This window comes from Coturnix japonica, chromosome W, assembly GCF_054131305.1.
Source record: "Coturnix japonica strain WE chromosome W, WE-NBRP24, whole genome shotgun sequence".
Taxonomy (NCBI): Eukaryota; Metazoa; Chordata; class Aves; order Galliformes; family Phasianidae; genus Coturnix; species Coturnix japonica.
The window spans coordinates 11,526,693-11,539,352 of record NC_140701.1 but is presented as its reverse complement, the minus strand read 5'-3'; the positions used below and the strand labels follow the sequence as shown (position 1 = coordinate 11,539,352).

At 51.5% G+C, this 12,660-nt stretch overlaps 1 pseudogene; it reads right to left on the bottom strand.

The window, feature by feature from the left end:
• Positions 1–2,322: 2,322 nt before the first annotated feature.
• LOC146754513 (protein MANBAL-like) lies at positions 2,323–3,018 on the bottom strand (annotated as a pseudogene).
• Positions 3,019–12,660: the final 9,642 nt, after the last annotated feature.

Genomic DNA, 12,660 nt, shown 5'->3' with positions numbered 1-12,660 from the left:
AAACAGACCACGCAGTCCGTTGCCATTGGTGCACCTCTGAGGAAGCATTCCAGGCGATTCTGCTGTCCTTTGTGCCTTCCTGCTCAAGCCCTTATCATTTCTTTTTGCTTTCCTTCTTGGATTTCTTGCTCAGCTGAGCAGCACTTGCCTTGGGTTTCTTCACCGTCTCCCAAGTCTTAGACTCAAAGCTCTCTGAGTCCTGCAAGAAGCAATTTGGAAACAGTCAGGGAGCTTTCTAACAACTGGCTGATGCCCAGCTCATTTCAGGCATTTATGTGAAAGCAAAAATACGTAAGTGCTGGGTATTTCCGCTGGAATGCATCTATATCAGGCTGAGCCTACATTTAGTAAGACTTGAACAGCACCATCCCTGCTTCCTCTGCATGTGTTTCTGGATGAGTGTGAATCCACACACAGCCTGTTACCACAGAGGTTGTTATAAGCTTAAGTGCCTAAATCATAGTATCATCATAGTATCATAGTCTCGTGCGGGTTGGAAGGGACCTTAGAGATCATTGAGTCCAACCCCCCGGAATTCGAGCCTCCTGTGTAGCAGAGCGGCACTTCTACCACTTGCGCCACAGGGGGGATTCGAACCCAGGGCCTCCGGTGTTGCAACGCGGCATTCCTACCACTTGCGCCACCGGGGCACACAAATCAGGCTTTGTAGAAAAGAAACACCCCCATTTTAACAGCAGGACAAAAACCAACACTAAACAACAATTATTCACACCAGAAAAAGGAGAAGATATCACAGAATCACCAGCATGTATTAAACCATTGAAAAAGTATTTCTGCCAAATTTTCTTCCTTATCATGTGTGAGACAAAAGGTAAGCCTCAAAACAGCAGTCAGAATGTTACATTCAGAGCCTTTACACCAAGACCAAAATCCAGGCAGGGCACTGAAGGCAAAGCTCTTTTCACCTGGACTAACAAGGAATCCTAAGCTATAAAGTTTGTTTCCTTCAGGCAGATGACAGATCATATTTCAGCCATGGGAAATAAAGTCTAGTTATCTGGTAAAGACACGAGGGAACAGCACCAGTCTCATTGGAGAAAGCGCACACACACAGATTGCCTATTTTCATTAAATGCATTTGAGTCTAAATATTGCTTTAGCATCTTGGGTTCTAGCAGTCAGAGCTTGCCAACTGGAAAAGGACACACAGAAAATGCCAGAGCAAGATCTGCTAGCTTCAAGCTCCCAACACAGAGCACCAGATAATAGAGGGGCAGACATGCATCTGACAGTATCCTTTAATCAAAGAGTCCTGTTCAATCATCTCTAAAGTCACTGGGCTATTATAGTTCACATCTGTGTGGTTTCCCAAGGAAAGTGAGTTGGCTGCCTTTCCAAAGGCTGTAATCAGTGCACGGGGAGCAGCGAGGCTCTGCAGAAACAGAGCAACAAGCAGCTATTACTCAGGTTTGTAGATTGGTGCTGCTGAGAAGTGAACACTGATGCCTTCTGCTGTTCGAACCAAGGTAGTCTCCAAAGCCTGAAGCCTCTAAAACAAAGAAGCTCATCTGTACCTGAACCTAAGCATCATTCCTAAGAAATGGAGAGTGTCTCTTTTGTTTATTGTCATGTGAATTAATCACATGCACAGGAAATCATGGGGACAGTGCATATACGGAGAAAATAAGAAATAGAGCATATAAACAACCTAAACACAAACAAGCTTGTCAGTTCTATCACATTAATAGGACAAATGAGGGCCAGAAACCCCACACCTAACAAAGAGGTCATCATTCTCAAAGAACAAGCACTAGATATACAGTATCTACAGAAGTACAGAAGAGAGACAAGCTCAAGGCGCAGGGACACCTTTCTTCCTCCCATGCCACTTTTGTTTCTCTCGGCCCTTGGAGAACAGGGGATGCTCACAGTCCATCGCCAGCAGTTCCAGATGGGCTGAAAGGCCACCAGTTGGGAACACCAACACGGAAACGTGGGACAAGCAGCTCCATTTCCAGGGAGGGACGTGAAGCCGACCACTTCATGGCTCTGTGATTGCCAGCCCTAGCCAGGCGCGTTTTGAGCTGCTAATGAAAGAGGCAGCACCACTATTCATATGTTTGTTTTGCTTTAATTTGCAACAAAGAGATGCTAAATGCATCCAAAATACATTTCAATATGAAATCAAATAATTGGGATACTGGTAATGACTAAAGTTTCCTTAGTTCCTCTTCGCAGTCCACAAAAGGGAAAGCACGGCCATGCCTGAAAACAAGACCACGCAGTGTGTGTCCTTTGGTGCACCTCAGAGGAAGCATTCCAGGCGATTCTGCTGTCCTTTGTGCCTTCCTGCTCAAGCCCTTATCGCTTCTTTTTGCTTTCTTTCTTGGCTTTCTTGCTCATCTGAGCAGCACTTGCCTTGGGTTTCTTCACCGTCTCTCAAGTCTGAGACTCAAAACCCCCTAAGTCCTACAAGAAGCAATTGGGAAACAGTTAGGGAGCTTTCTAACAACTGGCTGACAGCTGCTTTGAGAGCTCAAGTCACCTGACCGAGCAGCTTTGGGGGCCAGCACTGGAAATTGCCTTCCTGACCTCAGGGCACATTAGAAACTCCACCTTTGTCTAGTTCCCAAAAAACCCATGCAAACCAGAGCCTAAAGTCCTCTCTTGCAAGGCGGTCCATGCTGGGAGGGTGGACCCTCTGCCTGGCAGCTCACAGGGCTCAGCAGCAGCTGCAGGATAGGATGAGCTGGCACCTCAAGGCTGCTGGCGTGCAGAAGGAAGGACAGAACCAAGTGCGGCACTCTCAGCAGTGCCGGGGCACACTGCCATAGGCAACAGCTACAGACAGTTCCCTCCCAGCTGACTGCCTGAGCATTCCTATTAATCTCACACAGCGCTACTTACTGCCTTTGGGGACTTGGAAACTGGCAGGATGATGGCCAGCACACACAGGAGCTGGAAAAGGGCTCCAAACAAGAGTCCATAGCGCAGCACGTTCTCCATTAGGGTGGGCTCAGGGATCTCAGGTGATGAGAAATGCAGTTCAGCAGCCATAGAGCAGACAGCTGCTGCTCCACTGCTCTCACAGAGGCTGCCTGCTGTGAGGGGGGGAAAAATGGCATCGTTAGTGTCAGGCACTGCAATGGGGTTACTTCCTGCTAGCAAACATTTCCAGGCTGACTTAGAGAGTTGCTGGGATGATATCCAGGGCCTACTGACTCGCGAACAAAGAGGGACATCAAAGTTGCATTTCAGTTGCCTTTGTCCACCTGCCTAGGAAAAGACCCCTCAGCCTTCAGTACTGCTGCACTTGCAGGTGGGGGGAAGATAAGCAAGAGAGGACGGGTGGATGTCAAAGAAGGGAAGAGCTTAACAGACAAGAATAAACCTATCCCTGAGCTCCATTACACATGCGTGACCACTGCCTTATTAATATTAATACCAGTATTATTCACAGAATTAAAGTTTCCCATGTTCACGTACCTGGTTGTGGATGTGTTTGCTGTCTTGCTGCTGCTGTGCTCTACAACGCCAGCCACAGAAATAAAGCGTGAAGAAAGCTGATCTGTTGAAGACAGAGGAGTGAGCTGTGCTTAACCAACACTGCTTCAGAGCACGTTTACAGTAAGGCACACCTACCTTACAATGGCCACGCAGGAAGCTCCAGACACAGCTCCGGACTGTTTCCATGAAGCCCAATTGCATTTCACAGCCACTCACGCTCTGTAGCTCGACAATCTGCAACAGAAAAGTCACAAGATGCAAATCCCATCCCTCAGAGATGTCACAGACCTCCCCACTCATGGAGCAGTACTCATGTCATTGGGTGAGAAAGCAGACGTGTGCTTACCGAGTGAGCACTGTTTGCTGCCAGTTGCTGGTAGGACCCCACCTAACTCTAAGTAGGAACAGTAACCTACGCCTAACTCTAAAGCAGGAACAGAAACCTAGACCTAACAATAAAACATGAACAATAACCTATACCTAACTCTAAAACAGGAACAATCATCTGCTAACACTAAAACATGAACAATAACCTACTCCTAATTAAAAAACACTAACAATAACCTACTCCTAACAGTGCAACTAAACTTAACACTAAAATTGTAGTACAATGTGTAGAACAATAAAAATAGGGTTAAGATGGATCCAGGGGCCCTCAGAGGTCTCAAAGGAGGAGATGATGTTAAATGAAGCCACACGGCTAATGCTGGGGGCGAGGGCCACGCAGACGGTATGGAGCCCAGCGCCTGGACCAGCAATGGCGGAGCTGAGATGGTAAGGATGTGGGGCCTGGCACGGTGGTGTGGTGCCAGGCCAGCTGTGTCGTGGGCGGATCCACCTCCATGGGCTCATCAGGAGGTGGATCCACCTCCATGGGTTCATCAGGAGGTTGATCCACCTCCATGGGCTCCACGGAGGGGGTCACACGGCTGGTCCAGGCGCGATGGGAACGGGCTCTCTTGCCTGTCTGCTGCCTGATGGTCATGGCGGGCCCCCTCCTCCTCCTCTTCGACCCTGCGGTCCCCGGCTCCATCTTCCCACCTAAATCCTGGGAATCCTCCAGCCTCGCTCTCTTGGTTCCCAACATGGCTGTCAACGGCCGGAGCTCTAAGAGGCGAGTGCGTTGCGTGGGGCAGCGGTGACCAAGGTGACCAAGGTGACATGGCCAGGGTTCTAACATGGCAGCCGCACTGCTGGCACTGCTGGCACTGGCATTCCACAGGGCATGAGGAGGGGGCTGGAGGACAGGGCACGGCACGGGAGCCAGAAGGAACTGCCTGTGCCCAGCGAGCAGCCCTTCTCTCCGGCCAGCAAGAGGGCACAGAGGAGCCGGCCCTGAGCAAAGGGCCCTCGGCCACCTTCATCCTCCCCCTTCTTTGACAAGGGAATCTCTTGGCGCTGCTATACGCAGCATGCAGCACCACGTTGATGGGGCTCCTGAGCTCAGCGCCAACAACAGCAGGCTCCAAAGGGTACCTGACTACGCCAGCCTGCTGGGACACACCAGCTCTGCTCTCCATGTTCAAATCCAGAGCCTCTCCTTGTAATACCTCCGACTCAGTTCGCATTCCAGTCACTCTGATTACATCCCACGTCCGCACACTGTGCTGAAACACACACGGGGCCACGCTGCCTCACCGACCCTCAGTGGGGACCCACAGCCGTACAGCACCATCAGCACAGCAGAACCGGACCATGCTCCTGATGCTGCCACTTGTCCAACCACCCTCTCGCTGCCCCCATTCTGCTCAGGCATCCGGTCCCAGCAACAAACACCAGCACAGAACTGAAGCCCCAACTCATCCCGCTCACTGACAGCCAGAGCAAGGACATGTTACACACCTTCATTCAGCTCCACGCACTCGCTGGCACCGCACGCATTGCCTCTGCGTGCCGCAGCACCGCCAGCTCCTCCCCCGACATCCCTCCATGCCCCGCACCGCGGCCCGACCCCGTTGGCAATGCACAGCCCACTCCTCCCAGCTCCGATCACCTTCCTGGCGCCGCCACGCCGCCATGGCCCGGAACTGCTCCAGCCAGCACGAAGCGCTTCCTGCCCCTCCATCCCTTGCTCCTCCTTTCCCTTCACTTTCCATCCACACTCAGGATGCAGATCTCAATGGAGGTGGCTGCAGAAGATCATCTGTGCAGGCAATCAATGGCTCGTGCTGCGCTTCACTGCCTTGTGCTCTTCACTGACTGCTCTGCTGTGCCCTTTCCTAACCCTGCAGGATCAGGATGGCCTGGCTGGCTTTACTGCAGAACCTCATCATCTGAGTCTGAAGCCTTGGGGGAAAAGCTCAGCAGCTGCCAAGGGAAGATTTCATGCCGTGTCCTGCACACAGCCCAGCCCTCCCTGCTCTGCGCTCCTGGCATCCCCTGCAGCCCCTGTGCTGTGACCAACACGATTTGGGCTCAGGCCCAACACCCTCCCTGATGCCGGCCCTCCCCCATGCCCATGTGCTGCACCCACAGCGGCTGCCCCAGCTCCACAGCCCCTCAGCCCCCTGCAGGCAGCACAGCCCCGGGCACCGGGCTTGGCCCCAGCCCTGAAGTGCTGCTGCACAGGCTGAGCCCAGACCCACACCTGAGATGCAATGACCACTCATTAATCTTTGGTTTCCCTCCTTCACATCCAGGTCCTTTGCTGCACACAGCTCAACAATCCTCTCTTTCACCTCCAGCAGTGCTGCTTGCTGCCATGCAGGCAGCAGGAGGCAGTGCCTTGTGGCTCATTTTACCGAGTCCACTGTGCAGGCTGGTGGAAGGAGGAAGACGCCAAGGTGCCAATTGAAAATGGCCACCAGACACTCCTGGCATCCAGCCTCTCTGACTTGCGGAATCAAACTCTATAATCCAGAGATGGGTTATAAAGCAGGTATGTTTTATTCCAGCGCTGGGTGCAAGGGGGATAGCTCCTCCAAACTTGCACACCAACTTGTAAAACCGTGATACAGATATAGGTACACCTCATGCATAGTCAATGATTTCCCGTAATTCTAACATGCATCCCTTAATTCTAATACACATTCTTTATCATGCAGACCCCCTCTTGTTATCGCCCATCTTGTCAGGGAGATGCAACTCCTCTTCTGATATTTACAACCTCTAATCCCTTCCTTCCTGCTCTCCCAGACCCACTGTCTCCATTCCTTGTTATTCTAACTAAATCATTTCTGTAAACTACCTTTACCTATCCCCCTCTTATCCCCCCTTTATTCTGAATTCCAGCAGAGCATCTGTTTTCTGCTTCCCTGTTCATCTCCACGTTGGGATCTGGCTCAGCAACGTGCTCTCGCAGCACCCTGGCACTAAACACGCGGTGCTGCCCATCATGCGCTTGAAGCCATTGGAGCTGAAGCAGCGCAGCACGGCTCAGGGCCCTCCCGGCTCACGGCTCAGCTCTGGGCCTGAGGTGCGTTCACCTGCAGCCCTCCCGCTGCCCTCTCCTCCTCCACACTGCAGCTGGGCTTCCCAGGGCAAACAGCAACACACGGTGCATCAGAAGGCTGAAAGAGCCAGCCGGGAAGACAGACAAGCTCAAGGAGCTGAGCGTAAGGACACCCTTCTTCCTCCCGCGCTGCTTCCTCTCCCTTGGTTTCTTCTCAGCCCTCTCAGAGCAAGGGGATGCTCACAGTCTGTCGCTAGCAGTTCCAGGTGGGCTGAAAGGCCACAGGTACGGAACACCAACAGGGAAACGGGGAAAAGCAACTGCATTTCCAGGGAGGGACCTGAAGCCGACCGCTTCATCACCCTGCAATGGCCAGCCCAAGCCAGGCACGTTTTGAGCAGCTACTGAAAGAGGCAGCACCAGTTTTAGAAAGTTTGGTTCGCTTTTATTTGAAACGAAGAGATGCAAAATGCAACTAAAATACATTTCAACACAAAATTAAGTAGGTAGGATACTAACAATGACTAAAGACATGCTATAAGGTCAGCTAGTAATCAATACGTTGAAACAGGGATCGAGCTGAAGCACCCTGAAGGAACGCAGCGTCTCCAGCTCTTGACATACATCAAGTCCTGCACGGGTGAAGCCCTCTTTGCTTCTAATGCAGCACAAGCCCTTCCCTTCCAGCTTCCTTCTTTCCTCTCCATTGTCCACGAAAGGGAAAGCATGGCCGTACCTGAAATCTTGACCATACTGACTGTTGCCTTTGGTGCCACCTCCGAGGAAGCGTTGCAGGTTGTTCTGCTGTCCCTCGTGGATTCTTGCTCAAGCCCTCATCGTTGCTTTCTGCTTTCCTTCTCGGCTTTCTTCCTCAGCTGAGCAGCGCTTGCCTCGGCTTTCTTCACTCTCTCCCAAGTCTCAGTCCCCAAACTCTCTGAGTCCTACAAGAATCAATTAGGAAACACTCAGGAAACCTTCTCAGCTAACAACTGGCTGATGGCTTGCTTTGGGAGCTCAAGTCACCTTCCTGGGCATGTTGGGCTGCCAGAACTGGGAACCGCCTTCCTGACAGTCGGGCACACAAGAAACTCCACATCTGTCTCATTCCCCAAATCCCATGCAAACCAGAATCTAAAACCCTTTCCTACAAAGCGGTCCCTGCATGGGCAGGTGGACCCTCTGCCTGGCAGCTCATAGGGCGCAGAAGCAGCTGCAGGATAAGACGAGCTGGCACCTCCAGGCTGCTGGCAACAGCTACAGATGGTTCCCTCCCAGCCGGTTGCCCGTGCCTTTCTCTCAGCCCGTGAGAGCACCACTTACTGCCTTTGGGGACTTGGAAACTGGCAGCATGATGGCCAGCACAGAGAAGCTGCAAAACGGCTCCGTAAAAGAGTCTGTGGCGCAGCATGTCCTTCATTAGCGTGGGCTCAGGGATCTCAGATGGCCAGAAATGCCGTTCAGCAGCCATAGCGCAGACAGCCTGCTGCTCTACTGCTCTTATGGAGGCAACTTGCTGCGAGAGGGAAAAAAGAGGCACTATTTCTCTCATGCACACTGCCGGCACAGGCTGACTTAGAGAGCTGTTCTGAAGATATCCTTGGGCTACTGACCCAAGAACTAGGAAGGACACGAAACTCACATCTGCATTGTCTGTAACCACCTGCAAGGAAGAGTCCTCACACTCAAGCACTGCCCCACTTGCAGCTGAGGGGAGGAGGAGCTGGAAAGGACAGGTGGACAGAAAAGAAGAGAAAAGCTGAAGAGGCGAGAATCAACTTCTCTCCGAGGCAGATCACACCTTCATGGCCACTCTTTTAGGAATGCTCACCATTCCTAATCCTAGCGTTAGGAAGATGAAAATTCACCACCTACCTTTTCACGCTCCTCGGGTACGTACTGAGGGCCGTGCCGTGGCTGTGCTGCACATCACCAGCGATGAAAGAAAGCACAAGATCTGTTGCAGACAGTGCCAGGAGCTGTGCTTGAACTACGCTTATGGTAAGGCACGCCTACCTTGCAGTGGCCACACTTTGGGAGCTCTGGGACACAGCCACGTGTTGCTCTCCTGAGTCCCAGCTCCATTTCTCAGCCACTCACACTCTGCTCCTCCATGTTCTGCAAAGGAAAAGTCCCAAGAGGGAAATTCAGTTCATCGCAGATGTCATCAAACCTCCGCTCTCAGGGCAGTCGCACTCATTGCTTGGAGTGAGCAACCAGCTGTGTGCTTACCCAAAGAGCAGCGGTTACTTTTACTTCAGTGTAGCAGCCAATGCCTGACTCTACAGTACGAACACTAACCTATGCCTAACTCTAAAATAACAAAAGGAACATATACCTAACTCTAAAATAACAACAGGAACCTATACCTAACTCTAAAGAACAAACAGGAACCTATGCCTAACGCTAAAACTAAACTGAACACTAACACTAACCTAACGCTACCATCAACAACAAAGAACAGAACAAGCACCTAACTCCAACAGGGAGAAGAAAGAACAGGGGGCCCACAGAACAGGAAGAGCAACAAGATGGAAGAGAAGATGATGTTAAATAATGCCACCCAGCAAACGCTGGGGGCAGGGGCCGCGCAGCAGAAAAGGAGCCGAGTGCCTGGACCAGGGATGGTGAAGCTGTGACCATGCCAAAGCGGGGCCTGGCACGGTGGTGTGGTGCCAGGCCAGCTATGCCGTGGGTGGATCCACCTCCATTGGCTAATCTGGAGGGGGATCCACCTCCATCGGTTCCTCTGGAGGGGGATCCACCTCCATCGGCTCCTCATGGGTGGTGGTCACAGGGCTGGTCCAGGCACGATGGAAGCGGGCTCCTTTCCCCTTCTTCCACTTGATGGTAATGGCGGGCCCCCTCCTCCTCTTCGGTTCTGGGGCCCCCAGCTCCTTCTTCCCACTTAAAACCTCACTACGATCCTCTCTCCCTCGCTTTGTGCTGGACATGGCTGCTACCTGCCCAGAACTCTCAGAGGTGAGTGAGCCGGGTGGGGCAGCAGCAACCAAGGTGAGAGCTGTGACATGGGGAAAATTCCAAAATGGCACCTGTGCTGCTGGGAGTGTCATTCCACATAGGATGAAGAGGGGGCTGGAGGGCAGGGCACAGCACGGGAGCTACAAGGCGCTCCCTGTGCCCAGCAGGCAGCCCTTCTCTCTCTCAGCAGCCAGCAAGAGGGCACAGAGGAGCCGGCCCTGAGCAAAGGGCCCTCAGCCTCCTTCATCCTCCCCCTCCTTTCATAAGGGAATCCCCCCTTGGGGCTGGGGCACCCACATGGAGACATGAAAACTACAACCTACTACTTTGCTTCTACAGCAAGACTATTGTACTGAAATACTACTGTACTTCAAAGCACCTGCAATCACACTACACTCGTTTTTAATATTAAACTCTCAAACTTCCACAGCAAATAATAACATCCGCTCACACAGAAAATGTGGAGAGGGCACAAAAGAGAAAAACCAGTCATGAAAATCTTTGTATTCAGACATTCAAACTAACAATGTATACTTTGCCTTTGCCTAACCGTACCATTCTGTGCTAGAAATACGATGTTCTGCTGTAGAGTATGATTTGCAGAGACCAAAAGCAGCTAAAACCTGCTCCACTCTGTAATTTTATCATCTGCTGATATTTGGTTCTTATCTCCCTTGCTTTCCAATTGCTCACTCTTTAGACACACGCAAATCACATGGTCAAGGATTACAAAAACACTGTTAGCCAAAAAATTTATGCTGGCAGAATCTTAACGTTAGAAATGTGTCTAAGTTGGTTGCAAAGAAGAAAGTGAAGAACAACACAGTAACCAAATATTAACAGATACATAAGGCTTCTCTCACACATCCTTAAAGCAGAACCGCCAGCCTTAATGAACTCTGCTCTTCAGACTCTGACTGAAATTCAAGTATTACGTGTAGCAGCCTGGATCTGGCAATAGTCAAAGCACCCTTTACCTCCAGCTCCTTAGCATCAAAGGACCGCAGATACTGCTGGGGCAGAATTTCATTGAAGCCTTCAAAAGAAGCTTGTGTCTGTTCCTCGGTGCCTCAGGAAAGTCTCCATTCTGCTACCAGCCTGGAAAAGACACAGAAGGATCATTTAAAACGGGCTACGCTAACCCAAGTTCATCTTTGTTAGTTTGTTTTGAAATGAACCGTAAGCAGTGTTAAGAAAAATGCTGGAAAGTTCTGGGGATAGAGCACTGCATAACTGTATTATAATTGTATTCCCAACCTTCACTCTGCGCAAACAATTTTAAGTTAAAACCCTATGTTTCCAACCACTCAACTATGGAAAGCATTTTAGGCTCCAACAGGAGGCAGCATCTACTCACTGTTGATATTAATGAGAGCACAGCAGTGCCTTGCTGTTTGGAGGAAGAAAAAAATGCAGAGCTGTATTCATCTAATATCTAATATCCTCCCCAGAAATCTCAGTCATTATCCACAACAAGGTAAAATCGAGGTCAAGTGCTACTAGTGAAGATAAGTAGGAGTGCTAGCTTACCAAGAAATGACTACGTCCACTTGGAAAGTTCCATATTTGTTTCGGTTAAAAATCCTTCGCAGATCAGATCTTAAGAAAGAGGGAAATTCTACGGCCACAGAAATAAAGCGCGCAGAAAGCCCACCTGTTGCAGACAGAGGAGTGAGCCTTGCTTAACCAACACTGCTTCAGCGCTTCCACTGCCATTGCTCCCGCCACAAGACATCAACGTCTGCTTCTAATGCGGCTCCACGATGGGATCACAGAATCACAGAGTTGTAGGGGTTGGAAGGGACCTCTAGAGATCACCGAGTCCAACCCTCCTGCCAAAGCAGGTTCCCTACACCACATCACACAGGTAGGCATCCAGGCTGGTCTTGAATATCTCCAGAGAAGGAGACTCCACCACCTCCCTGGGCAGCCTGTTCCAGTGCTCCGTCACCCTCACCGTAAAGAAGTTCTTCCGCACATTTGTGCGGAACTTCCTATACTGATGTTTCATCCCATTACCCTTAGCTCCTCCCCCGACAGCCTCTCCGTGCCCCCGCACCGAGGCCCGACCCCGTTCGCAGCACAGAGCCTGCTCCTCCCGGCCCCGCTCACTGGCCCCGCGCCGCCATGCCGCCATGGCCCAGAAGTGCTCTCCGCCGCCTTCAGGAAGCACTTCCTGTCACGTGGCTCAGGTCGGGCTGGGGCCTGTTGGGGGGGGGCAGTGAAGGGCCCAAAACTGAACACAGCGCTCGAGGTGGGGCCTCACCAGTGCTGAGTACAGGGGAACAGTCACCTCTCTGCTCCTCCTGGCAACACTGTTTCTGATGCAAGCCAGGATGCCGTTGGCCTTCTTGGCCACCTGGGCACAGTCGGCTCGTGTTCAGCTGAGCATCAATCAATACCCCCAGGTCCATTACCTCTACGCAGTCTTCCAGCCACTCCAGCCCAAGCCTATAGCACCGCCTGGGGTTGTAGTGGCCAAAGAGCAGGACCCGGCATTTGGTCTTGATGAACCTCATCCCATTGGCTTCAGCCCAGCTCTCCAGCCTTTCCAGATCCCTCTGTAGGGCCTCGCTACCTCCAGGCAGATCCACACTCCCAGCCAATTTGGTGTCATCTGTGAACTTACTGAGGGGTCACTAGACCATAGAAGGAGATCAGATTGGTCAAACAGAACTTGCCCTTTGTAAACCCATGCTGGCTAGGCCTGATCCCTGAGTCATCCCGCACATGCCACGTGATCTCCCTCAAGACAACCTGCTCCATAACCTTCCCTGGAAACGAGGTCAGGCTAACAGGCCTGTAGTTCCCTGGATCCTCCT